This window comes from Crinia signifera, chromosome 6 (genome assembly GCF_055691185.1).
Source record: "Crinia signifera chromosome 6, ASM5569118v1, whole genome shotgun sequence".
Taxonomy (NCBI): Eukaryota; Metazoa; Chordata; class Amphibia; order Anura; family Myobatrachidae; genus Crinia; species Crinia signifera.
In genome coordinates, this window is record NC_139222.1 from 54,579,758 (window position 1) to 54,602,505 (window position 22,748).

A 22,748-nucleotide genomic window follows, 5' to 3' on the forward strand; every position below is an offset into this window, starting at 1 on the left:
GGTGTAGCCTTTAACTCACCTACAGCAATACCACATTGGATAGGCCCAATCTCGTCTGATCTTGGAAGCTTAGCAGTGTTGTGCCTGGTTAGTACTTGGGTGGGAGACCACATGGGAACACCAGGTGCTGTAGGTTTTTTCACATTACTGGCAAATTGTTTTTATTCTCTAGCTATTTAAATTGGAAACTTTTTCTTTTTATTGCCAGCACAGACATTTGGAAGAGGTCAAACAGACACAATAGCCATCACCTAAAGACTTACCACACTGTTTAGGCTCAATTCCAACTGCTTTTGGCAGCTAAACAGTGTTGAGCCTCTTTTGTAGTTTAATTTAAGACCCCCTGCTAATATCATGTCCTGTAGGTCTTTTTACATTACCAACACATGATTTTTTTCAGTAAGCCAATACAGTTAGGAAACTTTTGTATTAGCTTACCTGGTGATAGAAGTAGAAGAGGGCAAAAAAGTGCCTGTATTTCACCTACAGCCATACCACATTGGATAGGCCCAATCTCGTCTGATCTTGGAAGCTAAGCAGTGTTGGGCCTGGTTAGTACTTGGGTTGGAGACCACATGGGAACACCAGGTGCTGTAGGTTTTTTCACATTACAGGCAAATTGTTTTTATTCTCTAGCTATTTAAATTGGAAACTTTTTCTTTTTATTGCCAATACAGACATTTGGAAGAGGTCAAACAGACATAATAGCCATCACCTAAAGACTTACCACACTGTTTAGGCCCAATTCCAACTGCTTTTGGCAGCTAAACAGTGTTGAGCCTCTTTTGTAGTTTAATTTAAGACCCCCTGCTAATATCATGTCCTGTAGGTCTTTTTACATTACCAACACATGATTTTTTTCAGTAAGCCAATACAGTTAGGAAACTTTTGTATTAGCTTACCTGGTGATAGAAGTAGAAGAGGGCAAAAAAGTGGCTTTAACTCACCTACAGCCATACCACATTGGATAGGCCCAATCTCGTCTGATCTTGGAAGCTAAGCAGTGTTGGGCCTGGTTAGTACTTGGGTGGGAGACCACCTGGGAACACCAGGTGCTGTAGGTTTTTTCACATTACTGGCAAATTGTTTTTATTCTCTAGCTATTTATATTGGAAACTTTTTCTTTTTATTGCCAGCACAGACATTTGGAAGAGGTCAAACAGACACAATAGCCATCACCTAAAGACTTACCACACTGTTTAGGCTCAATTACAACTGCTTTTGGCAGCTAAACAGTGTTGAGCCTCTTTTGTAGTTTAATTTAAGACCCCCTGCTAATATCATGTCCTGTAGGTCTTTTTACATTACCAACACATGATTTTTTTCAGTAAGCCAATACAGTTAGGAAACTTTTGTATTAGCTTACCTGGTGATAGAAGTAGAAGAGGGCAAAAAAGTGCCTTTAACTCACCTACAGCCATACCACATTGGATAGGCCCAATCTCGTCTGATCTTGGAAGCTAAGCAGTGTTGGGCCTGGTTAGTACTTGGGTTTGAGACCACATGGGAACACCAGGTGCTGTAGGTTTTTTCACATTACTGGCAAATTGTTTTTATTCTCTAGCTATTTATATTGGAAACTTTTTCTTTTTATTGCCAGCACAGACATTTGGAAGAGGTCAAACAGAGACAATAGCCATCACCTAAAGACTTACCACACTGTTTAGGCTCAATTCCAACTGCTTTTGGCAGCTAAACAGTGTTGAGCCTCTTTTGTAGTTTAATTTAAGACCCCCTGCTAATATCATGTCCTGTAGGTCTTTTTACATTACCAACACATGATTTTTTTCAGTAAGCCAATACAGTTAGGAACCTTTTGTATTAGCTTACCTGGTGATAGAAGTAGAAGAGGGCAAAAAAGTGCCTTTAACTCACCTACAGCCATACCACATTGGATAGGCCCAATCTCGTCTGATCTTGGAAACTAAGCAGTGTTAGGCCTGGTTAGTACTTGGGTGGGAGACCACATGGGAACACCAGGTGCTGTAATTTTTTTCACATTACTGGCAAATTGTTTTTATTCTCTAGCTATTTATATTGGAAACTTTTTCTTTTTATTGCCAGCACAGACATTTGGAAGAGGTCAAACAGACACAATAGCCATCACCTAAAGACTTACCACACTGTTTAGGCTCAATTCCAACTGCTTTTGGCAGCTAAACAGTGTTGAGCCTCTTTTGTAGTTTAATTTAAGACCCCCTGCTAATATCATGTCCTGTAGGTCTTTTTACATTACCAACACATGATTTTTTTCAGTAAGCCAATACAGTTAGGAAACTTTTGTATTAGCTTACCTGGTGATAGAAGTAGAAGAGGGCAAAAAAGTGGCTTTAACTCACCTACAGCCATACCACATTGGATAGGCCCAATCTCGTCTGATCTTGGAAGCTAAGCAGTGTTGGGCCTGGTTAGTACTTGGGTGGGAGACCACATGGGAACACCAGGTGCTGTAGGTTTTTTCACATTACTGGCAAATTGTTTTTATTCTCTAGCTATTTAAATTGGAAACATTTTCTTTTTATTGCCAGCACAGACATTTGGAAGAGGTCAAACAGACACAATAGCCATCACCTAAAGACTTACCACACTGTTTAGGCCCAATTCCAACTGCTTTTGGCAGCTAAACAGTGTTGAGCCTCTTTAGTAGTTTAATTTAAGACCCCCTGCTAATATCATGTCCTGTAGGTCTTTTTACATTACCAACACATGATTTTTTTCAGTAAGCCAATACAGTTAGGAAACTTTTTTATTAGCTTACTTGGTGATAGAAGTAGAAGAGGGCAAAAAAGTGGCGGTATCTCACCTACAGCCATACCACATTGGATAGGCCCAATCTCGTCTGATCTTGGAAGCTAAGCAGTGTTGGGCCTGGTTAGTACTTGGGTGGGAGACCACATGGGAACACCAGGTGCTGTAGGTTTTTTCACATTACTGGCAAATTGTTTTTATTCTCTAGCTATTTAAATAGGAAACTTTTTCTTTTTATTGCCAGCACAGACATTTGGAAGAGGTCAAACAGACACAATAGCCATCACCTAAAGACTTACCACACTGTTTAGGCCCAATTCCAACTGCTTTTGGCAGCTAAACAGTGTTGAGCCTCTTTAGTAGTTTAATTTAAGACCCCCTGCTAATATCATGTCCTGTAGGTCTTTTTACATTACCAACACATGATTTTTTTCAGTAAGCCAATACAGTTAGGAAACTTTTGTATTAGCTTACCTGGTGATAGAAGTAGAAGAGGGCAAAAAAGTGGCTTTAACTCACCTACAGCCATACCACATTGGATAGGCCCAATCTCGTCTGATCTTGGAAGCTAAGCAGTGTTGGGCCTGGTTAGTACTTGGGTGGGAGACCACCTGGGAACAACAGGTGCTGTAGGGTTTTTCACATTACTGGCAAATTGTTTTTATTCTCTAGCTATTTATATTGGAAACTTTTTCTTTTTATTGCCAGCACAGACATTTGGAAGAGGTCAAACAGACACAATAGCCATCACCTAAAGACTTACCACACTGTTTAGGCTCAATTCCAACTGCTTTTGGCAGCTAAACAGTGTTGAGCCTCTTTTGTAGTTTAATTTAAGACCCCCTGCTAATATCATGTCCTGTAGGTCTTTTTACATTACCAACACATGATTTTTTTCAGTTAGCCAATACAGTTAGGAAACTTTTGTATTAGCTTACCTGGTGATAGAAGTAGAAGAGGGCAAAAAAGTGGCTTTAACTCACCTACAGCCATACCACATTGGATAGGCCCAATCTCGTCTGATCTTGGAAGCTAAGCAGTGTTGGGCCTGGTTAGTACTTGGGTGGGAGACCACATGGGAACACCAGGTGCTGTAGGTTTTTTCACATTACAGGCAAATTGTTTTTATTCTCTAGCTATTTAAATTGGAAACTTTTTCTTTTTATTGCCAGTACAGACATTTGGAAGAGGTCAAACAGACACAATAGCCATCACCTAAAGACTTACCACACTGTTTAGGCTTAATTCCAACTGCTTTTGGCAGCTAAACAGTGTTGAGCCTCTTTAGTAGTTTAATTTAAGACCCCCTGCTAATATCATGTCCTGTAGGTCTTTTTACATTACCAACACATGATTTTTTTCAGTAAGCCAATACAGTTAGGAAACTTTTTCATTAGCTTACCTGGTGATAGAAGTAGAAGAGGGCAAAAAAGTGCCTGTATTTCACCTACAGCCATACCACATTGGATAGGCCCAATCTCGTCTGATCTTGGAAGCTAAGCAGTGTTGGGCCTGGTTAGTACTTGGGTTGGAGACCACATGGGAACACCAGGTGCTGTAGGTTTTTTCACATTACAGGCAAATTGTTTTTATTCTCTAGCTATTTATATTGGAAACTTTTTCTTTTTATTGCCAGCACAGACATTTGGAAGAGGTCAAACAGACACAATAGCCATCACCTAAAGACTTACCACACTGTTTAGGCTCAATTCCAACTGCTTTTGGCAGCTAAACAGTGTTGAGCCTCTTTTGTAGTTTAATTTAAGACCCCCTGCTAATATCATGTCCTGTAGGTCTTTTTACATTACCAACACATGATTTTTTTCAGTAAGCCAATACAGTTAGGAAACTTTTTTATTAGCTTACCTGGTGATAGAAGTAGAAGAGGGCAAAAAAGTGGCTTTAACTCACCTACAGCCATACCACATTGGATAGGCCCAATCTCGTCTGATCTTGGAAGCTAAGCAGTGTTGGGCCTGGTTAGTACTTGGGTGGGAGACCACCTGGGAACAACAGGTGCTGTAGGGTTTTTCACATTACTGGCAAATTGTTTTTATTCTCTAGCTATTTATATTGGAAACTTTTTCTTTTTATTGCCAGCACAGACATTTGGAAGAGGTCAAACAGACACAATAGCCATCACCTAAAGACTTACCACACTGTTTAGGCTCAATTCCAACTGCTTTTGGCAGCTAAACAGTGTTGAGCCTCTTTTGTAGTTTAATTTAAGACCCCCTGCTAATATCATGTCCTGTAGGTCTTTTTACATTACCAACACATGATTTTTTTCAGTTAGCCAATACAGTTAGGAAACTTTTGTATTAGCTTACCTGGTGATAGAAGTAGAAGAGGGCAAAAAAGTGGCTTTAACTCACCTACAGCCATACCACATTGGATAGGCCCAATCTCGTCTGATCTTGGAAGCTAAGCAGTGTTGGGCCTGGTTAGTACTTGGGTGGGAGACCACATGGGAACACCAGGTGCTGTAGGTTTTTTCACATTACAGGCAAATTGTTTTTATTCTCTAGCTATTTAAATTGGAAACTTTTTCTTTTTATTGCCAGTACAGACATTTGGAAGAGGTCAAACAGACACAATAGCCATCACCTAAAGACTTACCACACTGTTTAGGCTTAATTCCAACTGCTTTTGGCAGCTAAACAGTGTTGAGCCTCTTTAGTAGTTTAATTTAAGACCCCCTGCTAATATCATGTCCTGTAGGTCTTTTTACATTACCAACACATGATTTTTTTCAGTAAGCCAATACAGTTAGGAAACTTTTTCATTAGCTTACCTGGTGATAGAAGTAGAAGAGGGCAAAAAAGTGCCTGTATTTCACCTACAGCCATACCACATTGGATAGGCCCAATCTCGTCTGATCTTGGAAGCTAAGCAGTGTTGGGCCTGGTTAGTACTTGGGTTGGAGACCACATGGGAACACCAGGTGCTGTAGGTTTTTTCACATTACAGGCAAATTGTTTTTATTCTCTAGCTATTTATATTGGAAACTTTTTCTTTTTATTGCCAGCACAGACATTTGGAAGAGGTCAAACAGACACAATAGCCATCACCTAAAGACTTACCACACTGTTTAGGCTCAATTCCAACTGCTTTTGGCAGCTAAACAGTGTTGAGCCTCTTTTGTAGTTTAATTTAAGACCCCCTGCTAATATCATGTCCTATAGGTCTTTTTACATTACCAACACATGATTTTTTTCAGTAAGCCAATACAGTTAGGAACCTTTTGTATTAGCTTACCTGGTGATAGAAGTAGAAGAGGGCAAAAAAGTGCCTTTAACTCACCTACAGCCATAGCACATTGGATAGGCCCAATCTCGTCTGATCTTGGAAACTAAGCAGTGTTAGTCCTGGTTAGTACTTGGGTGGGAGACCACATGGGAACACCAGGTGCTGTAATTTTTTTCACATTACTGGCAAATTGTTTTTATTCTCTAGCTATTTATATTGGAAACTTTTTCTTTTTATTGCCAGCACAGACATTTGGAAGAGGTCAAACAGACACAATAGCCATCACCTAAAGACTTACCACACTGTTTAGGCTCAATTCCAACTGCTTTTGGCAGCTAAACAGTGTTGAGCCTCTTTTGTAGTTTAATTTAAGACCCCCTGCTAATATCATGTCCTGTAGGTCTTTTTACATTACCAACACATGATTTTTTTCAGTAAGCCAATACAGTTAGGAAACTTTTGTATTAGCTTACCTGGTGATAGAAGTAGAAGAGGGCAAAAAAGTGGCTTTAACTCACCTACAGCCATACCACATTGGATAGGCCCAATCTCGTCTGATCTTGGAAGCTAAGCAGTGTTGGGCCTGGTTAGTACTTGGGTGGGAGACCACATGGGAACACCAGGTGCTGTAGGTTTTTTCACATTACTGGCAAATTGTTTTTATTCTCTAGCTATTTAAATTGGAAACATTTTCTTTTTATTGCCAGCACAGACATTTGGAAGAGGTCAAACAGACACAATAGCCATCACCTAAAGACTTACCACACTGTTTAGGCCCAATTCCAACTGCTTTTGGCAGCTAAACAGTGTTGAGCCTCTTTAGTAGTTTAATTTAAGACCCCCTGCTAATATCATGTCCTGTAGGTCTTTTTACATTACCAACACATGATTTTTTTCAGTAAGCCAATACAGTTAGGAAACTTTTTTATTAGCTTACTTGGTGATAGAAGTAGAAGAGGGCAAAAAAGTGCCGGTATCTCACCTACAGCCATACCACATTGGATAGGCCCAATCTCGTCTGATCTTGGAAGCTAAGCAGTGTTGGTCCTGGTTAGTACTTGGGTGGGAGACCACATGGGAACACCAGGTGCTGTAGGTTTTTTCACATTACTGGCAAATTGTTTTTATTCTCTAGCTATTTAAATAGGAAACTTTTTCTTTTTATTGCCAGCACAGACATTTGGAAGAGGTCAAACAGACACAATAGCCATCACCTAAAGACTTACCACACTGTTTAGGCCCAATTCCAACTGCTTTTGGCAGCTAAACAGTGTTGAGCCTCTTTAGTAGTTTAATTTAAGACCCCCTGCTAATATCATGTCCTGTAGGTCTTTTTACATTACCAACACATGATTTTTTTCAGTAAGCCAATACAGTTAGGAAACTTTTGTATTAGCTTACCTGGTGATAGAAGTAGAAGAGGGCAAAAAAGTGGCTTTAACTCACCTACAGCCATACCACATTGGATAGGCCCAATCTCGTCTGATCTTGGAAGCTAAGCAGTGTTGGGCCTGGTTAGTACTTGGGTGGGAGACCACCTGGGAACAACAGGTGCTGTAGGGTTTTTCACATTACTGGCAAATTGTTTTTATTCTCTAGCTATTTATATTGGAAACTTTTTCTTTTTATTGCCAGCACAGACATTTGGAAGAGGTCAAACAGACACAATAGCCATCACCTAAAGACTTACCACACTGTTTAGGCTCAATTCCAACTGCTTTTGGCAGCTAAACAGTGTTGAGCCTCTTTTGTAGTTTAATTTAAGACCCCCTGCTAATATCATGTCCTGTAGGTCTTTTTACATTACCAACACATGATTTTTTTCAGTTAGCCAATACAGTTAGGAAACTTTTGTATTAGTTTACCTGGTGATAGAAGTAGAAGAGGGCAAAAAAGTGGCTTTAACTCACCTACAGCCATACCACATTGGATAGGCCCAATCTCGTCTGATCTTGGAAGCTAAGCAGTGTTGGGCCTGGTTAGTACTTGGGTGGGAGACCACATGGGAACACCAGGTGCTGTAGGTTTTTTCACATTACAGGCAAATTGTTTTTATTCTCTAGCTATTTAAATTGGAAACTTTTTCTTTTTATTGCCAGTACAGACATTTGGAAGAGGTCAAACAGACACAATAGCCATCACCTAAAGACTTACCACACTGTTTAGGCTTAATTCCAACTGCTTTTGGCAGCTAAACAGTGTTGAGCCTCTTTAGTAGTTTAATTTAAGACCCCCTGCTAATATCATGTCCTGTAGGTCTTTTTACATTACCAACACATGATTTTTTTCAGTAAGCCAATACAGTTAGGAAACTTTTTCATTAGCTTACCTGGTGATAGAAGTAGAAGAGGGCAAAAAAGTGCCTGTATTTCACCTACAGCCATACCACGTTGGATAGGCCCAATCTCGTCTGATCTTGGAAGCTAAGCAGTGTTGGGCCTGGTTAGTACTTGGGTTGGAGACCACATGGGAACACCAGGTGCTGTAGGTTTTTTCACATTACAGGCAAATTGTTTTTATTCTCTAGCTATTTATATTGGAAACTTTTTCTTTTTATTGCCAGCACAGACATTTGGAAGAGGTCAAACAGACACAATAGCCATCACCTAAAGACTTACCACACTGTTTAGGCTCAATTCCAACTGCTTTTGGCAGCTAAACAGTGTTGAGCCTCTTTTGTAGTTTAATTTAAGACCCCCTGCTAATATCATGTCCTGTAGGTCTTTTTACATTACCAACACATGATTTTTTTCAGTAAGCCAATACAGTTAGGAAACTTTTGTATTAGCTTACCTGGTGATAGAAGTAGAAGAGGGCAAAAATAGTGCTTTTAACTCACCTACATCCATACCACATTGGATTGGCCCAATCTCGTCTGATCTTGGAAGCTAAGCAGTGTTGGGCCTGGTTAGTACTTGGGTGGGAGACCACATGGGAACACCAGGTGCTGTAGGTTTTTTCACATTACAGGCAAATTGTTTTTATTCTCTAGCTATTTAAATTGGAAACTTTTTCTTTTTATTGCCAGCACAGACATTTGGAAGAGGTCAAACAGACACAATAGCCATCACCTAAAGACTTACCACACTGTTTAGGCCCAATTCCAACTGCTTTTGGCAGCTAAACAGTGTTGAACCTCTTTAGTAGTTTAATTTAAGACCCCCTGCTAATATCATGTCCTGTAGGTCTTTTTACATTACCAACACATGATTTTTTTCAGTAAGCCAATACAGTTAGGAAACTTTTGTATTAGCTTACCTGGTGATAGAAGTAGAAGGGGGCTAAAAAGTTGCTTTAACTCACCTACAGCCATACCACATTGGATAGGCCCAATCTCGTCTGATCTTGGAAGCTGAGCAGTGTTGGGCCTGGTTAGTACTTGGGTGGGAGACCACATGGGAACACCAGGTGCTGTAGGTTTTTTCACATTACTGGCAAATTGTTTTTATTCTCTAGCTATTTATATTGGAAACTTTTTCTTTTTATTGCCAGCACAGACATTTGGAAGAGGTCAAACAGACACAATAGCCATCACCTAAAGACTTACCACACTGTTTAGGCTCAATTCCAACTGCTTTTGGCAGCTAAACAGTGTTGAGCCTCTTTTGTAGTTTAATTTAAGACCCCCTGCTAATATCATGTACTGTAGGTCTTTTTACATTACCAACACATGATTTTTTTCAGTAAGCCAATACAGTTAGGAAACTTTTGTATTAGCTTACCTGGTGATAGAAGTAGAAGAGGGCAAAAAAGTGACTGTATCTCACCTACAGCCATACCACATTGGATAGGCCCAATCTCGTCTGATCTTGGAAGCTAAGCAGTGTTGGGCCTGGTTAGTACTTGGGTGGGAGACCACCTGGAAACACCAGGTGCTGTAGGTTTTTTCACATTACAGGCAAATTGTTTTTATTCTCTAGCTATTTAAATTGGAAACTTTTTCTTTTTATTGCCAGCACAGACATTTGGAAGAGGTCAAACAGACACAATAGCCATCACCTAAAGACTTACCACATTGTTTAGGCTCAATTCCAACTGCTTTTGGCAGCTAAACAGTGTTGAGCCTCTTTTGTAGTTTAATTTAAGACCCCCTGCTAATATCATGTCCTGTAGGTCTTTTTACATTACCAACACATGATTTTTTTCAGTAAGCCAATACAGTTAGGAAACTTTTGTATTAGCTTACCTGGTGATAGAAGTAGAAGAGGGCAAAAAAGTGCCTTTAACTCACCTACATCCATACCACATTGGATAGGCCCAATCTCGTCTGATCTTGGAAGCTAAGCAGTGTTGGGCCTGGTTAGTACTTGGGTGGGAGACCACATGGGAACACCAGGTGCTGTAGGTTTTTTCACATTACTGGCAAATTGTTTTTATTCTCTAGCTATTTAAATTGGAAACTTTTTCTTTTTATTGCCAGCACAGACATTTGGAAGAGGTCAAACAGACACAATAGCCATCACCTAAAGACTTACCACATTGTTTAGGCTCAATTCCAACTGCTTTTGGCAGCTAAACAGTGTTGAGCCTCTTTTGTAGTTTAATTTAAGACCCCCTGCTAATATCATGTCCTGTAGGTCTTTTTACATTACCAACACATGATTTTTTTCAGTAAGCCAATACAGTTAGGAAACTTTTGTATTAGCTTACCTGGTGATAGAAGTAGAAGAGGGCAAAAAAGTGCCTGTATTTCACCTACAGCCATACCACATTGGATAGGCCCAATCTCGTCTGATCTTGGAAGCTAAGCAGTGTTGGGCCTGGTTAGTACTTGGGTTGGAGACCACATGGGAACACCAGGTGCTGTAGGTTTTTTCACATTACAGGCAAATTGTTTTTATTCTCTAGCTATTTAAATTGGAAACTTTTTCTTTTTATTGCCAATACAGACATTTGGAAGAGGTCAAACAGACATAATAGCCATCACCTAAAGACTTACCACACTGTTTAGGCCCAATTCCAACTGCTTTTGGCAGCTAAACAGTGTTGAGCCTCTTTTGTAGTTTAATTTAAGACCCCCTGCTAATATCATGTCCTGTAGGTCTTTTTACATTACCAACACATGGTTTTTTTCAGTAAGCCAATACAGTTAGGAAACTTTTGTATTAGCTTACCTGGTGATAGAAGTAGAAGAGTGCAAAAAAGTGCCTTTAACTCACCTACAGCAATACCACATTGGATAGGCCCAATCTCGTCTGATCTTGGAAGCTTAGCAGTGTTGGGCCTGGTTAGTACTTGGGTGGGAGACCACCTGGGAACACCAGGTGCTGTAGGTTTTTTCACATTACTGGCAAATTGTTTTTATTCTCTAGCTATTTAAATAGGAAACTTTTTCTTTTTATTGCCAGCACAGACATTTGGAAGAGGTCAAACAGACACAATAGCCATCACCTAAAGACTTACCACACTGTTTAGGCCCAATCCCAACTGCTTTTAGCAGCTAAACAGTGTTGAGCCTCTTTAGTAGTTTAATTTAAGACCCCCTGCTAATATCATGTCCTGTAGGTCTTTTTACATTACCAACACATGATTTTTTTCAGTAAGCCAATACAGTTAGGAAACTTTTTTATTAGCTTACCTGGTGATAGAAGTAGAAGAGGGCAAAAAAGTGGCTTTAACTCACCTACAGCCATACCACATTGGATAGGCCCAATCTCGTCTGATCTTGGAAGCTAAGCAGTGTTGGGCCTGGTTAGTACTTGGGTGGGAGACCACCTGGGAACACTAGGTGCTGTAGGTTTTTTCACATTACTGGCAAATAGTTTTTATTCTCTAGCTATTTATATTGGAAACTTTTTCTTTTTATTGCCAGCACAGACATTTGGAAGAGGTCAAACAGACACAATAGCCATCACCTAAAGACTTACCACACTGTTTAGGCTCAATTACAACTGCTTTTGGCAGCTAAACAGTGTTGAGCCTCTTTTGTAGTTTAATTTAAGACCCCCTGCTAATATCATGTCCTGTAGGTCTTTTTACATTACCAACACATGATTTTTTTCAGTAAGCCAATACAGTTAGGAAACTTTTGTATTAGCTTACCTGGTGATAGAAGTAGAAGAGGGCAAAAAAGTGCCTTTAACTCACCTACAGCCATACCACATTGGATAGGCCCAATCTCGTCTGATCTTGGAAGCTAAGCAGTGTTGGGCCTGGTTAGTACTTGGGTGGGAGACCACATGGGAACACCAGGTGCTGTAGGTTTTTTCACATTACTGGCAAATTGTTTTTATTCTCTAGCTATTTATATTGGAAACTTTTTCTTTTTATTGCCAGCACAGACATTTGGAAGAGGTCAAACAGACACAATAGCCATCACCTAAAGACTTACCACACTGTTTAGGCTCAATTCCAACTGCTTTTGGCAGCTAAACAGTGTTGAGCCTCTTTTGTAGTTTAATTTAAGACCCCCTGCTAATATCATGTCCTGTAGGTCTTTTTACATTACCAACACATGATTTTTTTCAGTAAGCCAATACAGTTAGGAAACTTTTGTATTAGCTTACCTGGTGATAGAAGTAGAAGAGGGCAAAAAAGTGGCTTTAACTCACCTACAGCCATACCACATTGGTTAGGCCCAATCTCGTCTGATCTTGGAAGCTAAGCAGTGTTGGGCCTGGTTAGTACTTGGGTGGGAGACCACATGGGAACACCAGGTGCTGTAGGTTTTTTCACATTACTGGCAAATTGTTTTTATTCTCTAGCTATTTAAATTGGAAACATTTTCTTTTTATTGCCAGCACAGACATTTGGAAGAGGTCAAACAGACACAATAGCCATCACCTAAAGACTTACCACACTGTTTAGGCCCAATTCCAACTGCTTTTGGCAGCTAAACAGTGTTGAGCCTCTTTAGTAGTTTAATTTAAGACCCCCTGCTAATATCATGTCCTGTAGGTCTTTTTACATTACCAACACATGATTTTTTTCAGTAAGCCAATACAGTTAGGAAACTTTTTTATTAGCTTACTTGGTGATAGAAGTAGAAGAGGGCAAAAAAGTGCCGGTATCTCACCTACAGCCATACCACATTGGATAGGCCCAATCTCGTCTGATCTTGGAAGCTAAGCAGTGTTGGGCCTGGTTAGTACTTGGGTTGGAGACCACATGGGAACACCAGGTGCTGTAGGTTTTTTCACATTACTGGCAAATTGTTTTTATTCTCTAGCTATTTATATTGGAAACTTTTTCTTTTTATTGCCAGCACAGACATTTGGAAGAGGTCAAACAGACACAATAGCCATCACCTAAAGACTTACCACACTGTTTAGGCTCAATTACAACTGCTTTTGGCAGCTAAACAGTGTTGAGCCTCTTTTGTAGTTTAATTTAAGACCCCCTGCTAATATCATGTCCTGTAGGTCTTTTTACATTACCAACACATGATTTTTTTCAGTAAGCCAATACAGTTAGGAAACTTTTGTATTAGCTTACCTGGTGATAGAAGTAGAAGAGGGCAAAAAAGTGCCTTTAACTCACCTACAGCCATACCACATTGGATAGGCCCAATCTCGTCTGATCTTGGAAGCTAAGCAGTGTTGGGCCTGGTTAGTACTTGGGTGGGAGACCACATGGGAACACCAGGTGCTGTAGGTTTTTTCACATTACTGGCAAATTGTTTTTATTCTCTAGCTATTTATATTGGAAACTTTTTCTTTTTATTGCCAGCACAGACATTTGGAAGAGGTCAAACAGACACAATAGCCATCACCTAAAGACTTACCACACTGTTTAGGCTCAATTCCAACTGCTTTTGGCAGCTAAACAGTGTTGAGCCTCTTTTGTAGTTTAATTTAAGACCCCCTGCTAATATCATGTCCTGTAGGTCTTTTTACATTACCAACACATGATTTTTTTCAGTAAGCCAATACAGTTAGGAACCTTTTGTATTAGCTTACCTGGTGATAGAAGTAGAAGAGGGCAAAAAAGTGCCTTTAACTCACCTACAGCCATACCACATTGGATAGGCCCAATCTCGTCTGATCTTGGAAACTAAGCAGTGTTAGGCCTGGTTAGTACTTGGGTGGGAGACCACATGGGAACACCAGGTGCTGTAATTTTTTTCACATTACTGGCAAATTGTTTTTATTCTCTAGCTATTTATATTGGAAACTTTTTCTTTTTATTGCCAGCACAGACATTTGGAAGAGGTCAAACAGACACAATAGCCATCACCTAAAGACTTACCACACTGTTTAGGCTCAATTCCAACTGCTTTTGGCAGCTAAACCAGTGTTGAGCCTCTTTTGTAGTTTAATTTAAGACCCCCTGCTAATATCATGTCCTGTAGGTCTTTTTACATTACCAACACATGATTTTTTTCAGTAAGCCAATACAGTTAGGAAACTTTTGTATTAGCTTACCTGGTGATAGAAGTAGAAGAGGGCAAAAAAGTGGCTTTAACTCACCTACAGCCATACCACATTGGATAGGCCCAATCTCGTCTGATCTTGGAAGCTAAGCAGTGTTGGGCCTGGTTAGTACTTGGGTGGGAGACCACATGGGAACACCAGGTGCTGTAGGTTTTTTCACATTACTGGCAAATTGTTTTTATTCTCTAGCTATTTAAATTGGAAACATTTTCTTTTTATTGCCAGCACAGACATTTGGAAGAGGTCAAACAGACACAATAGCCATCACCTAAAGACTTACCACACTGTTTAGGCCCAATTCCAACTGCTTTTGGCAGCTAAACAGTGTTGAGCCTCTTTAGTAGTTTAATTTAAGACCCCCTGCTAATATCATGTCCTGTAGGTCTTTTTACATTACCAACACATGATTTTTTTCAGTAAGCCAATACAGTTAGGAAACTTTTTTATTAGCTTACTTGGTGATAGAAGTAGAAGAGGGCAAAAAAGTGCCGGTATCTCACCTACAGCCATACCACATTGGATAGGCCCAATCTCGTCTGATCTTGGAAGCTAAGCAGTGTTGGGCCTGGTTAGTACTTGGGTGGGAGACCACATGGGAACACCAGGTGCTGTAGGTTTTTTCACATTACTGGCAAATTGTTTTTATTCTCTAGCTATTTAAATAGGAAACTTTTTCTTTTTATTGCCAGCACAGACATTTGGAAGAGGTCAAACAGACACAATAGCCATCACCTAAAGACTTACCACACTGTTTAGGCCCAATTCCAACTGCTTTTGGCAGCTAAACAGTGTTGAGCCTCTTTAGTAGTTTAATTTAAGACCCCCTGCTAATATCATGTCCTGTAGGTCTTTTTACATTACCAACACATGATTTTTTTCAGTAAGCCAATACAGTTAGGAAACTTTTGTATTAGCTTACCTGGTGATAGAAGTAGAAGAGGGCAAAAAAGTGCCTTTAACTCACCTACAGCCATACCACATTGGATAGGCCCAATCTCGTCTGATCTTGGAAGCTAAGCAGTGTTGGGCCTGGTTAGTACTTCGGTGGGAGACCACCTGGGAACAACAGGTGCTGTAGGTTTTTTCACATTACTGGCAAATCGTTTTTATTCTCTAGCTATTTATATTGGAAACTTTTTCTTTTTATTGCCAGCACAGACATTTGGAAGAGGTCAAACAGACACAATAGCCATCACCTAAAGACTTACCACACTGTTTAGGCTCAATTCCAACTGCTTTTGGCAGCTAAACAGTGTTGAGCCTCTTTTGTAGTTTAATTTAAGACCCCCTGCTAATATCATGTCCTGTAGGTCTTTTTACATTACCAACACATGATTTTTTTCAGTTAGCCAATACAGTTAGGAAACTTTTGTATTAGCTTACCTGGTGATAGAAGTAGAAGAGGGCAAAAAAGTGGCTTTAACTCACCTACAGCCATACCACATTGGATAGGCCCAATCTCGTCTGATCTTGGAAGCTAAGCAGTGTTGGGCCTGGTTAGTACTTGGGTGGGAGACCACATGGGAACACCAGGTGCTGTAGGTTTTTTCACATTACAGGCAAATTGTTTTTATTCTCTAGCTATTTAAATTGGAAACTTTTTCTTTTTATTGCCAGTACAGACATTTGGAAGAGGTCAAACAGACACAATAGCCATCACCTAAAGACTTACCACACTGTTTAGGCTTAATTCCAACTGCTTTTGGCAGCTAAACAGTGTTGAGCCTCTTTAGTAGTTTAATTTAAGACCCCCTGCTAATATCATGTCCTGTAGGTCTTTTTACATTACCAACACATGATTTTTTTCAGTAAGCCAATACAGTTAGGAAACTTTTGTATTAGCTTACCTGGTGATAGAAGTAGAAGAGGGCAAAAAAGTGGCTTTAACTCACCTACAGCCATACCACATTGGATAGGCCCAATCTCGTCTGATCTTGGAAGCTAAGCAGTGTTGGGCCTGGTTAGTACTTGGATGGGAGACCACATGGGAACACCAGGTGCTGTAGGTTTTTTCACATTACTGGCAAATTGTTTTTATTCTCTAGCTATTTAAATTGGAAACATTTTCTTTTTATTGCCAGCACAGACATTTGGAAGAGGTCAAACAGACACAATAGCCATCACCTAAAGACTTACCACACTGTTTAGGCCCAATTCCAACTGCTTTTGGCAGCTAAACAGTGTTGAGCCTCTTTAGTAGTTTAATTTAAGACCCCCTGCTAATATCATGTCCTGTAGGTCTTTTTACATTACCAACACATGATTTTTTTCAGTAAGCCAATACAGTTAGGAAACTTTTTTATTAGCTTACTTGGTGATAGAAGTAGAAGAGGGCAAAAAAGTGCCGGTATCTCACCTACAGCCATACCACATTGGATAGGCCCAATCTCGTCTGATCTTGGAAGCTAAGCAGTGTTGGTCCTGGTTAGTACTTGGGTGGGAGACCACATGGGAACACCAGGTGCTGTAGGTTTTTTCACATTACTGGCAAATTGTTTTTATTCTCTAGCTATTTATATTGGAAACTTTTTCTTTTTATTGCCAGCACAGACATTTGGAAGAGGTCAAACAGACACAATAGCCATCACCTAAAGACTTACCACACTGTTTAGGCTCAATTCCAACTGCTTTTGGCAGCTAAACAGTGTTGAGCCTCTTTTGTAGTTTAATTTAAGACCCCCTGCTAATCTCATGTCCTGTAGGTCTTTTTACATTACCAACACATGATTTTTTTCAGTAAGCCAATACAGTTAGGAAACTTTTGTATTAGCTTACCTGGTGATAGAAGTAGAAGAGGGCAAAAAAGTGCCTTTAACTCACCTACAGCCATACCACATTGGATAGGCCCAATCTCGTCTGATCTTGGAAGCTAAGCAGTGTTGGGCCTGGTTAGTACTTGGGTGGGAGACCACATGGGAACACCAGGTGCTGTAGGTTTTTTCACATTACTGGCAAATTGTTTTTATTCTCTAGCTATTTATATTGGAAACTTTTTCTTTTTATTGCCAGCACAGACATTTGGAAGAGGTCAAACAGACACAATAGCCATCACCTAAAGACTTACCACACTGTTTAGGCTCAATTCCAACTGCTTTTGGCAGCTAAACAGTGTTGAGCCTCTTTTGTAGTTTAATTTAAGACCCCCTGCTAATATCATGTCCTGTAGGTCTTTTTACATTACCAACACATGATTTTTTTCAGTAAGCCAATACAGTTAGGAACCTTTTGTATTAGCTTACCTGGTGATAGAAGTAGAAGAGGGCAAAAAAGTGGCTTTAACTCACCTACAGCCATACCACATTGGATAGGCCCAATCTCGTCTGATCTTGGAAACTAAGCAGTGTTAGGCCTGGTTAGTACTTGGGTGGGAGACCACATGGGAACACCAGGTGCTGTAATTTTTTTCACATTACTGGCAAATTGTTTTTATTCTCTAGCTATTTATATTGGAAACTTTTTCTTTTTATTGCCAGCACAGACATTTGGAAGAGGTCAAACAGACACAATAGCCATCACCTAAAGACTTACCACACTGTTTAGGCTCAATTCCAACTGCTTTTGGCAGCTAAACCAGTGTTGAGCCTCTTTTGTAGTTTAATTTAAGACCCCCTGCTAATATCATGTCCTGTAGGTCTTTTTACATTACCAACACATGATTTTTTTCAGTAAGCCAATACAGTTAGGAAACTTTTGTATTAGCTTACCTGGTGATAGAAGTAGAAGAGGGCAAAAAAGTGGCTTTAACTCACCTACAGCCATACCACATTGGATAGGCCCAATCTCGTCTGATCTTGGAAGCTAAGCAGTGTTGGGCCTGGTTAGTACTTGGGTGGGAGACCACATGGGAACACCAGGTGCTGTAGGTTTTTTCACATTACTGGCAAATTGTTTTTATTCTCTAGCTATTTAAATTGGAAACATTTTCTTTTTATTGCCAGCACAGACATTTGGAAGAGGTCAAACAGACACAATAGCCATCACCTAAAGACTTACCACACTGTTTATGCCCAATTCCAACTGCTTTTGGCAGCTAAACAGTGTTGAGCCTCTTTAGTAGTTTAATTTAAGACCCCCTGCTAATATCATGTCCTGTAGGTCTTTTTACATTACCAACACATGATTTTTTTCAGTAAGCCAATACAGTTAGGAAACTTTTTTATTAGCTTACTTGGTGATAGAAGTAGAAGAGGGCAAAAAAGTGCCGGTATCTCACCTACAGCCATACCACATTGGATAGGCCCAATCTCGTCTGATCTTGGAAGCTAAGCAGTGTTGGGCCTGGTTAGTACTTGGGTGGGAGACCACATGGGAACACCAGGTGCTGTAGGTTTTTTCACATTACTGGCAAATTGTTTTTATTCTCTAGCTATTTAAATAGGAAACTTTTTCTTTTTATTGCCAGCACAGACATTTGGAAGAGGTCAAACAGACACAATAGCCATCACCTAAAGACTTACCACACTGTTTAGGCCCAATTCCAACTGCTTTTGGCAGCTAAACAGTGTTGAGCCTCTTTAGTAGTTTAATTTAAGACCCCCTGCTAATATCATGTCCTGTAGGTCTTTTTACATTACCAACACATGATTTTTTTCAGTAAGCCAATACAGTTAGGAAACTTTTGTATTAGCTTACCTGGTGATAGAAGTAGAAGAGGGCAAAAAAGTGCCTTTAACTCACCTACAGCCATACCACATTGGATAGGCCCAATCTCGTCTGATCTTGGAAGCTAAGCAGTGTTGGGCCTGGTTAGTACTTGGGTGGGAGACCACCTGGGAACACCAGGTGCTGTAGGTTTTTTCACATTACTGGCAAATCGTTTTTATTCTCTAGCTATTTATATTGGAAACTTTTTCTTTTTATTGCCAGCACAGACATTTGGAAGAGGTCAAACAGACACAATAGCCATCACCTAAAGACTTACCACACTGTTTAGGCTCAATTCCAACTGCTTTTGGCAGCTAAACAGTGTTGAGCCTCTTTTGTAGTTTAATTTAAGACCCCCTGCTAATATCATGTCCTGTAGGTCTTTTTACATTACCAACACATGATTTTTTTCAGTTAGCCAATACAGTTAGGAAACTTTTGTATTAGCTTACCTGGTGATAGAAGTAGAAGAGGGCAAAAAAGTGGCTTTAACTCACCTACAGCCATACCACATTGGATAGGCCCAATCTCGTCTGATCTTGGAAGCTAAGCAGTGTTGGGCCTGGTTAGTACTTGGGTGGGAGACCACATGGGAACACCAGGTGCTGTAGGTTTTTTCACATTACAGGCAAATTGTTTTTATTCTCTAGCTATTTAAATTGGAAACATTTTCTTTTTATTGCCAGCACAGACATTTGGAAGAGGTCAAACAGACACAATAGCCATCACCTAAAGACTTACCACACTGTTTAGGCCCAATTCCAACTGCTTTTGGCAGCTAAACAGTGTTGAGCCTCTTTAGTAGTTTAATTTAAGACCCCCTGCTAATATCATGTCCTGTAGGTCTTTTTATATTACCAACACATGATTTTTTTCAGTAAGCCAATACAGTTAGGAAACTTTTTTATTAGCTTACTTGGTGATAGAAGTAGAAGAGGGCAAAAAAGTGCCGGTATCTCACCTACAGCCATACCACATTGGATAGGCCCAATCTCGTCTGATCTTGGAAGCTAAGCAGTGTTGGGCCTGGTTAGTACTTGGGTGGGAGACCACATGGGAACACCAGGTGCTGTAGGTTTTTTCACATTACTGGCAAATTGTTTTTATTCTCTAGCTATTTATATTGGAAACTTTTTCTTTTTATTGCCAGCACAGACATTTGGAAGAGGTCAAACAGACACAATAGCCATCACCTAAAGACTTACCACACTGTTTAGGCTCAATTCCAACTGCTTTTGGCAGCTAAACAGTGTTGAGCCTCTTTTGTAGTTTAATTTAAGACCCCCTGCTAATCTCATGTACTGTAGGTCTTTTTACATTACCAACACATGATTTTTTTCAGTAAGCCAATACAGTTAGGAAACTTTTGTATTAGCTTACCTGGTGATAGAAGTAGAAGAGTGCAAAAAAGTGCCTTTAACTCACCTACAGCAATACCACATTGGATAGGCCCAATCTCGTCTGATCTTGGAAGCTTAGCAGTGTTGGGCCTGGTTAGTACTTGGGTGGGAGACCACATGGGAACACCAGGTGCTGTAGGTTTTTTCACATTACTGGCAAATTGTTTTTATTCTCTAGCTATTTATATTGGAAACTTTTTCTTTTTATTGCCAGCACAGACATTTGGAAGAGGTCAAACAGACACAATAGCCATCACCTAAAGACTTACCACACTGTTTAGGCTTAATTCCAACTGCTTTTGGCAGCTAAACAGTGTTGAGCCTCTTTAGTAGTTTAATTTAAGACCCCCTGCTAATATCATGTCCTGTAGGTCTTTTTACATTACCAACACATGATTTTTTTCAGTAAGCCAATACAGTTAGGAAACTTTTGTATTAGCTTACCTGGTGATAGAAGTAGAAGAGGGCAAAAAAGTGCCTTTAACTCACCTACAGCCATACCAAATTGGATAGGCCCAATCTCGTCTGATCTTGGAAGCTAAGCAGTGTTGGGCCTGGTTAGTACTTGGGTGGGAGACCACCTGGGAACACCAGGTGCTGTAGGTTTTTTCACATTACTGGCAAATCGTTTTTATTCTCTAGCTATTTATATTGGAAACTTTTTCTTTTTATTGCCAGCACAGACATTTGGAAGAGGTCAAACAGACACAATAGCCATCACCTAAAGACTTACCACACTGTTTAGGCTCAATTCCAACTGCTTTTGGCAGCTAAACAGTGTTGAGCCTCTTTTGTAGTTTAATTTAAGACCCCCTGCTAATATCATGTCCTGTAGGTCTTTTTACATTACCAACACATGATTTTTTTCAGTTAGCCAATACAGTTAGGAAACTTTTGTATTAGCTTACCTGGTGATAGAAGTAGAAGAGGGCAAAAAAGTGGCTTTAACTCACCTACAGCCATACCACATTGGATAGGCCCAATCTCGTCTGATCTTGGAAGCTAAGCAGTGTTGGGCCTGGTTAGTACTTGGGTGGGAGACCACATGGGAACACCAGGTGCTGTAGGTTTTTTCACATTACAGGCAAATTGTTTTTATTCTCTAGCTATTTAAATTGGAAACTTTTTCTTTTTATTGCCAGTACAGACATTTGGAAGAGGTCAAACAGACACAATAGCCATCACCTAAAGACTTACCACACTGTTTAGGCTTAATTCCAACTGCTTTTGGCAGCTAAACAGTGTTGAGCCTCTTTAGTAGTTTAATTTAAGACCCCCTGCTAATATCATGTCCTGTAGGTCTTTTTACATTACCAACACATGATTTTTTTCAGTAAGCCAATACAGTTAGGAAACTTTTGTATTAGCTTACCTGGTGATAGAAGTAGAAGAGGGCAAAAAAGTGGCTTTAACTCACCTACAGCCATACCACATTGGATAGGCCCAATCTCGTCTGATCTTGGAAGCTAAGCAGTGTTGGGCCTGGTTAGTACTTGGATGGGAGACCACATGGGAACACCAGGTGCTGTAGGTTTTTTCACATTACTGGCAAATTGTTTTTATTCTCTAGCTATTTAAATTGGAAACTTTTTCTTTTTATTGCCAGTACAGACATTTGGAAGAGGTCAAACAGACACAATAGCCATCACCTAAAGACTTACCACACTGTTTAGGCTTAATTCCAACTGCTTTTGGCAGCTAAACAGTGTTGAGCCTCTTTAGTAGTTTAATTTAAGACCCCCTGCTAATATCATGTCCTGTAGGTCTTTTTACATTACCAACACATGATTTTTTTCAGTAAGCCAATACAGTTAGGAAACTTTTGTATTAGCTTACCTGGTGATAGAAGTAGAAGAGGGCAAAAAAGTGGCTTTAACTCACCTACAGCCATACCACATTGGATAGGCCCAATCTCGTCTGATCCTGGAAGCTAAGCAGTGTTGGGCCTGGTTAGTACTTGGATGGGAGACCACATGGGAACACCAGGTGCTGTAGGTTTTTTCACATTACTGGCAAATTGTTTTTATTCTCTAGCTATTTAAATTGGAAACATTTTCTTTTTATTGCCAGCACAGACATTTGGAAGAGGTCAAACAGACACAATAGCCATCACCTAAAGACTTACCACACTGTTTAGGCCCAATTCCAACTGCTTTTGGCAGCTAAACAGTGTTGAGCCTCTTTAGTAGTTTAATTTAAGACCCCCTGCTAATATCATGTCCTGTAGGTCTTTTTACATTACCAACACATGATTTTTTTCAGTAAGCCAATACAGTTAGGAAACTTTTTTATTAGCTTACTTGGTGATAGAAGTAGAAGAGGGCAAAAAAGTGCT

General features: G+C 39.9%; 43 non-coding genes and 6 pseudogenes across 43 annotated transcripts; all 49 read left to right on the forward strand.

The window, feature by feature from the left end:
* The first annotated feature begins 17 nt into the window (after window positions 1-17).
* LOC146011212 (5S ribosomal RNA) lies at window positions 18-136 on the forward strand (annotated as a pseudogene).
* A 345-nt stretch (window positions 137-481) lies between these two features.
* LOC146016902 (5S ribosomal RNA) lies at window positions 482-600 on the forward strand. Its single transcript, XR_014449782.1, has one exon. It is a non-coding gene; the product is annotated as a 5S ribosomal RNA (ribosomal RNA).
* Window positions 601-945: 345 nt separating this feature from the next.
* LOC146013772 (5S ribosomal RNA) lies at window positions 946-1,064 on the forward strand. Its single transcript, XR_014446741.1, has one exon. It is a non-coding gene; the product is annotated as a 5S ribosomal RNA (ribosomal RNA).
* A 345-nt stretch (window positions 1,065-1,409) lies between these two features.
* LOC146011109 (5S ribosomal RNA) lies at window positions 1,410-1,528 on the forward strand (annotated as a pseudogene).
* A 345-nt stretch (window positions 1,529-1,873) lies between these two features.
* On the forward strand, window positions 1,874-1,992 carry LOC146010837 (5S ribosomal RNA; annotated as a pseudogene).
* Window positions 1,993-2,337: 345 nt separating this feature from the next.
* On the forward strand, window positions 2,338-2,456 carry LOC146010921 (5S ribosomal RNA). The gene has a single exon (XR_014444887.1). It is a non-coding gene; the product is annotated as a 5S ribosomal RNA (ribosomal RNA).
* A 345-nt stretch (window positions 2,457-2,801) lies between these two features.
* Window positions 2,802-2,920, forward strand: LOC146010933 (5S ribosomal RNA). The gene has a single exon (XR_014444888.1). It is a non-coding gene; the product is annotated as a 5S ribosomal RNA (ribosomal RNA).
* A 345-nt stretch (window positions 2,921-3,265) lies between these two features.
* Window positions 3,266-3,384, forward strand: LOC146016566 (5S ribosomal RNA). Its single transcript, XR_014449454.1, has one exon. It is a non-coding gene; the product is annotated as a 5S ribosomal RNA (ribosomal RNA).
* A 345-nt stretch (window positions 3,385-3,729) lies between these two features.
* On the forward strand, window positions 3,730-3,848 carry LOC146010945 (5S ribosomal RNA). The gene has a single exon (XR_014444889.1). It is a non-coding gene; the product is annotated as a 5S ribosomal RNA (ribosomal RNA).
* Window positions 3,849-4,193: 345 nt separating this feature from the next.
* On the forward strand, window positions 4,194-4,312 carry LOC146016903 (5S ribosomal RNA). The gene has a single exon (XR_014449783.1). It is a non-coding gene; the product is annotated as a 5S ribosomal RNA (ribosomal RNA).
* A 345-nt stretch (window positions 4,313-4,657) lies between these two features.
* Window positions 4,658-4,776, forward strand: LOC146016567 (5S ribosomal RNA). The gene has a single exon (XR_014449455.1). It is a non-coding gene; the product is annotated as a 5S ribosomal RNA (ribosomal RNA).
* A 345-nt stretch (window positions 4,777-5,121) lies between these two features.
* LOC146010957 (5S ribosomal RNA) lies at window positions 5,122-5,240 on the forward strand. Its single transcript, XR_014444890.1, has one exon. It is a non-coding gene; the product is annotated as a 5S ribosomal RNA (ribosomal RNA).
* Window positions 5,241-5,585: 345 nt separating this feature from the next.
* On the forward strand, window positions 5,586-5,704 carry LOC146016904 (5S ribosomal RNA). The gene has a single exon (XR_014449784.1). It is a non-coding gene; the product is annotated as a 5S ribosomal RNA (ribosomal RNA).
* A 345-nt stretch (window positions 5,705-6,049) lies between these two features.
* Window positions 6,050-6,168, forward strand: LOC146011486 (5S ribosomal RNA; annotated as a pseudogene).
* Window positions 6,169-6,513: 345 nt separating this feature from the next.
* On the forward strand, window positions 6,514-6,632 carry LOC146010969 (5S ribosomal RNA). The gene has a single exon (XR_014444891.1). It is a non-coding gene; the product is annotated as a 5S ribosomal RNA (ribosomal RNA).
* Window positions 6,633-6,977: 345 nt separating this feature from the next.
* Window positions 6,978-7,096, forward strand: LOC146015777 (5S ribosomal RNA). The gene has a single exon (XR_014448687.1). It is a non-coding gene; the product is annotated as a 5S ribosomal RNA (ribosomal RNA).
* A 345-nt stretch (window positions 7,097-7,441) lies between these two features.
* LOC146016568 (5S ribosomal RNA) lies at window positions 7,442-7,560 on the forward strand. Its single transcript, XR_014449456.1, has one exon. It is a non-coding gene; the product is annotated as a 5S ribosomal RNA (ribosomal RNA).
* Window positions 7,561-7,905: 345 nt separating this feature from the next.
* On the forward strand, window positions 7,906-8,024 carry LOC146010980 (5S ribosomal RNA). The gene has a single exon (XR_014444892.1). It is a non-coding gene; the product is annotated as a 5S ribosomal RNA (ribosomal RNA).
* A 345-nt stretch (window positions 8,025-8,369) lies between these two features.
* On the forward strand, window positions 8,370-8,488 carry LOC146017504 (5S ribosomal RNA). Its single transcript, XR_014450373.1, has one exon. It is a non-coding gene; the product is annotated as a 5S ribosomal RNA (ribosomal RNA).
* A 346-nt stretch (window positions 8,489-8,834) lies between these two features.
* Window positions 8,835-8,953, forward strand: LOC146016963 (5S ribosomal RNA). The gene has a single exon (XR_014449841.1). It is a non-coding gene; the product is annotated as a 5S ribosomal RNA (ribosomal RNA).
* A 345-nt stretch (window positions 8,954-9,298) lies between these two features.
* LOC146016424 (5S ribosomal RNA) lies at window positions 9,299-9,417 on the forward strand. The gene has a single exon (XR_014449316.1). It is a non-coding gene; the product is annotated as a 5S ribosomal RNA (ribosomal RNA).
* A 345-nt stretch (window positions 9,418-9,762) lies between these two features.
* Window positions 9,763-9,881, forward strand: LOC146015356 (5S ribosomal RNA). The gene has a single exon (XR_014448280.1). It is a non-coding gene; the product is annotated as a 5S ribosomal RNA (ribosomal RNA).
* Window positions 9,882-10,226: 345 nt separating this feature from the next.
* LOC146016079 (5S ribosomal RNA) lies at window positions 10,227-10,345 on the forward strand. Its single transcript, XR_014448981.1, has one exon. It is a non-coding gene; the product is annotated as a 5S ribosomal RNA (ribosomal RNA).
* A 345-nt stretch (window positions 10,346-10,690) lies between these two features.
* On the forward strand, window positions 10,691-10,809 carry LOC146016905 (5S ribosomal RNA). Its single transcript, XR_014449785.1, has one exon. It is a non-coding gene; the product is annotated as a 5S ribosomal RNA (ribosomal RNA).
* A 345-nt stretch (window positions 10,810-11,154) lies between these two features.
* Window positions 11,155-11,273, forward strand: LOC146017093 (5S ribosomal RNA). The gene has a single exon (XR_014449967.1). It is a non-coding gene; the product is annotated as a 5S ribosomal RNA (ribosomal RNA).
* A 345-nt stretch (window positions 11,274-11,618) lies between these two features.
* On the forward strand, window positions 11,619-11,737 carry LOC146014725 (5S ribosomal RNA). The gene has a single exon (XR_014447669.1). It is a non-coding gene; the product is annotated as a 5S ribosomal RNA (ribosomal RNA).
* Window positions 11,738-12,082: 345 nt separating this feature from the next.
* On the forward strand, window positions 12,083-12,201 carry LOC146010991 (5S ribosomal RNA). Its single transcript, XR_014444893.1, has one exon. It is a non-coding gene; the product is annotated as a 5S ribosomal RNA (ribosomal RNA).
* Window positions 12,202-12,546: 345 nt separating this feature from the next.
* Window positions 12,547-12,665, forward strand: LOC146014221 (5S ribosomal RNA). The gene has a single exon (XR_014447172.1). It is a non-coding gene; the product is annotated as a 5S ribosomal RNA (ribosomal RNA).
* Window positions 12,666-13,010: 345 nt separating this feature from the next.
* On the forward strand, window positions 13,011-13,129 carry LOC146016906 (5S ribosomal RNA). Its single transcript, XR_014449786.1, has one exon. It is a non-coding gene; the product is annotated as a 5S ribosomal RNA (ribosomal RNA).
* Window positions 13,130-13,474: 345 nt separating this feature from the next.
* On the forward strand, window positions 13,475-13,593 carry LOC146011003 (5S ribosomal RNA). The gene has a single exon (XR_014444895.1). It is a non-coding gene; the product is annotated as a 5S ribosomal RNA (ribosomal RNA).
* A 345-nt stretch (window positions 13,594-13,938) lies between these two features.
* Window positions 13,939-14,057, forward strand: LOC146010838 (5S ribosomal RNA; annotated as a pseudogene).
* A 346-nt stretch (window positions 14,058-14,403) lies between these two features.
* LOC146011014 (5S ribosomal RNA) lies at window positions 14,404-14,522 on the forward strand. The gene has a single exon (XR_014444896.1). It is a non-coding gene; the product is annotated as a 5S ribosomal RNA (ribosomal RNA).
* A 345-nt stretch (window positions 14,523-14,867) lies between these two features.
* LOC146011025 (5S ribosomal RNA) lies at window positions 14,868-14,986 on the forward strand. The gene has a single exon (XR_014444897.1). It is a non-coding gene; the product is annotated as a 5S ribosomal RNA (ribosomal RNA).
* Window positions 14,987-15,331: 345 nt separating this feature from the next.
* On the forward strand, window positions 15,332-15,450 carry LOC146015285 (5S ribosomal RNA). Its single transcript, XR_014448211.1, has one exon. It is a non-coding gene; the product is annotated as a 5S ribosomal RNA (ribosomal RNA).
* A 345-nt stretch (window positions 15,451-15,795) lies between these two features.
* Window positions 15,796-15,914, forward strand: LOC146011036 (5S ribosomal RNA). The gene has a single exon (XR_014444898.1). It is a non-coding gene; the product is annotated as a 5S ribosomal RNA (ribosomal RNA).
* A 345-nt stretch (window positions 15,915-16,259) lies between these two features.
* Window positions 16,260-16,378, forward strand: LOC146016792 (5S ribosomal RNA). Its single transcript, XR_014449670.1, has one exon. It is a non-coding gene; the product is annotated as a 5S ribosomal RNA (ribosomal RNA).
* Window positions 16,379-16,723: 345 nt separating this feature from the next.
* Window positions 16,724-16,842, forward strand: LOC146015778 (5S ribosomal RNA). Its single transcript, XR_014448688.1, has one exon. It is a non-coding gene; the product is annotated as a 5S ribosomal RNA (ribosomal RNA).
* Window positions 16,843-17,187: 345 nt separating this feature from the next.
* Window positions 17,188-17,306, forward strand: LOC146011047 (5S ribosomal RNA). Its single transcript, XR_014444899.1, has one exon. It is a non-coding gene; the product is annotated as a 5S ribosomal RNA (ribosomal RNA).
* A 345-nt stretch (window positions 17,307-17,651) lies between these two features.
* LOC146010840 (5S ribosomal RNA) lies at window positions 17,652-17,770 on the forward strand (annotated as a pseudogene).
* Window positions 17,771-18,116: 346 nt separating this feature from the next.
* LOC146011058 (5S ribosomal RNA) lies at window positions 18,117-18,235 on the forward strand. Its single transcript, XR_014444900.1, has one exon. It is a non-coding gene; the product is annotated as a 5S ribosomal RNA (ribosomal RNA).
* A 345-nt stretch (window positions 18,236-18,580) lies between these two features.
* On the forward strand, window positions 18,581-18,699 carry LOC146011069 (5S ribosomal RNA). Its single transcript, XR_014444901.1, has one exon. It is a non-coding gene; the product is annotated as a 5S ribosomal RNA (ribosomal RNA).
* Window positions 18,700-19,044: 345 nt separating this feature from the next.
* On the forward strand, window positions 19,045-19,163 carry LOC146013785 (5S ribosomal RNA). Its single transcript, XR_014446753.1, has one exon. It is a non-coding gene; the product is annotated as a 5S ribosomal RNA (ribosomal RNA).
* Window positions 19,164-19,508: 345 nt separating this feature from the next.
* LOC146011080 (5S ribosomal RNA) lies at window positions 19,509-19,627 on the forward strand. Its single transcript, XR_014444902.1, has one exon. It is a non-coding gene; the product is annotated as a 5S ribosomal RNA (ribosomal RNA).
* A 345-nt stretch (window positions 19,628-19,972) lies between these two features.
* Window positions 19,973-20,091, forward strand: LOC146011092 (5S ribosomal RNA). The gene has a single exon (XR_014444903.1). It is a non-coding gene; the product is annotated as a 5S ribosomal RNA (ribosomal RNA).
* Window positions 20,092-20,436: 345 nt separating this feature from the next.
* LOC146017389 (5S ribosomal RNA) lies at window positions 20,437-20,555 on the forward strand. The gene has a single exon (XR_014450264.1). It is a non-coding gene; the product is annotated as a 5S ribosomal RNA (ribosomal RNA).
* Window positions 20,556-20,900: 345 nt separating this feature from the next.
* LOC146015569 (5S ribosomal RNA) lies at window positions 20,901-21,019 on the forward strand. Its single transcript, XR_014448486.1, has one exon. It is a non-coding gene; the product is annotated as a 5S ribosomal RNA (ribosomal RNA).
* A 345-nt stretch (window positions 21,020-21,364) lies between these two features.
* On the forward strand, window positions 21,365-21,483 carry LOC146011103 (5S ribosomal RNA). The gene has a single exon (XR_014444904.1). It is a non-coding gene; the product is annotated as a 5S ribosomal RNA (ribosomal RNA).
* A 345-nt stretch (window positions 21,484-21,828) lies between these two features.
* On the forward strand, window positions 21,829-21,947 carry LOC146016803 (5S ribosomal RNA). Its single transcript, XR_014449681.1, has one exon. It is a non-coding gene; the product is annotated as a 5S ribosomal RNA (ribosomal RNA).
* A 345-nt stretch (window positions 21,948-22,292) lies between these two features.
* Window positions 22,293-22,411, forward strand: LOC146016221 (5S ribosomal RNA). The gene has a single exon (XR_014449118.1). It is a non-coding gene; the product is annotated as a 5S ribosomal RNA (ribosomal RNA).
* The last annotated feature ends 337 nt before the right edge of the window (window positions 22,412-22,748 follow it).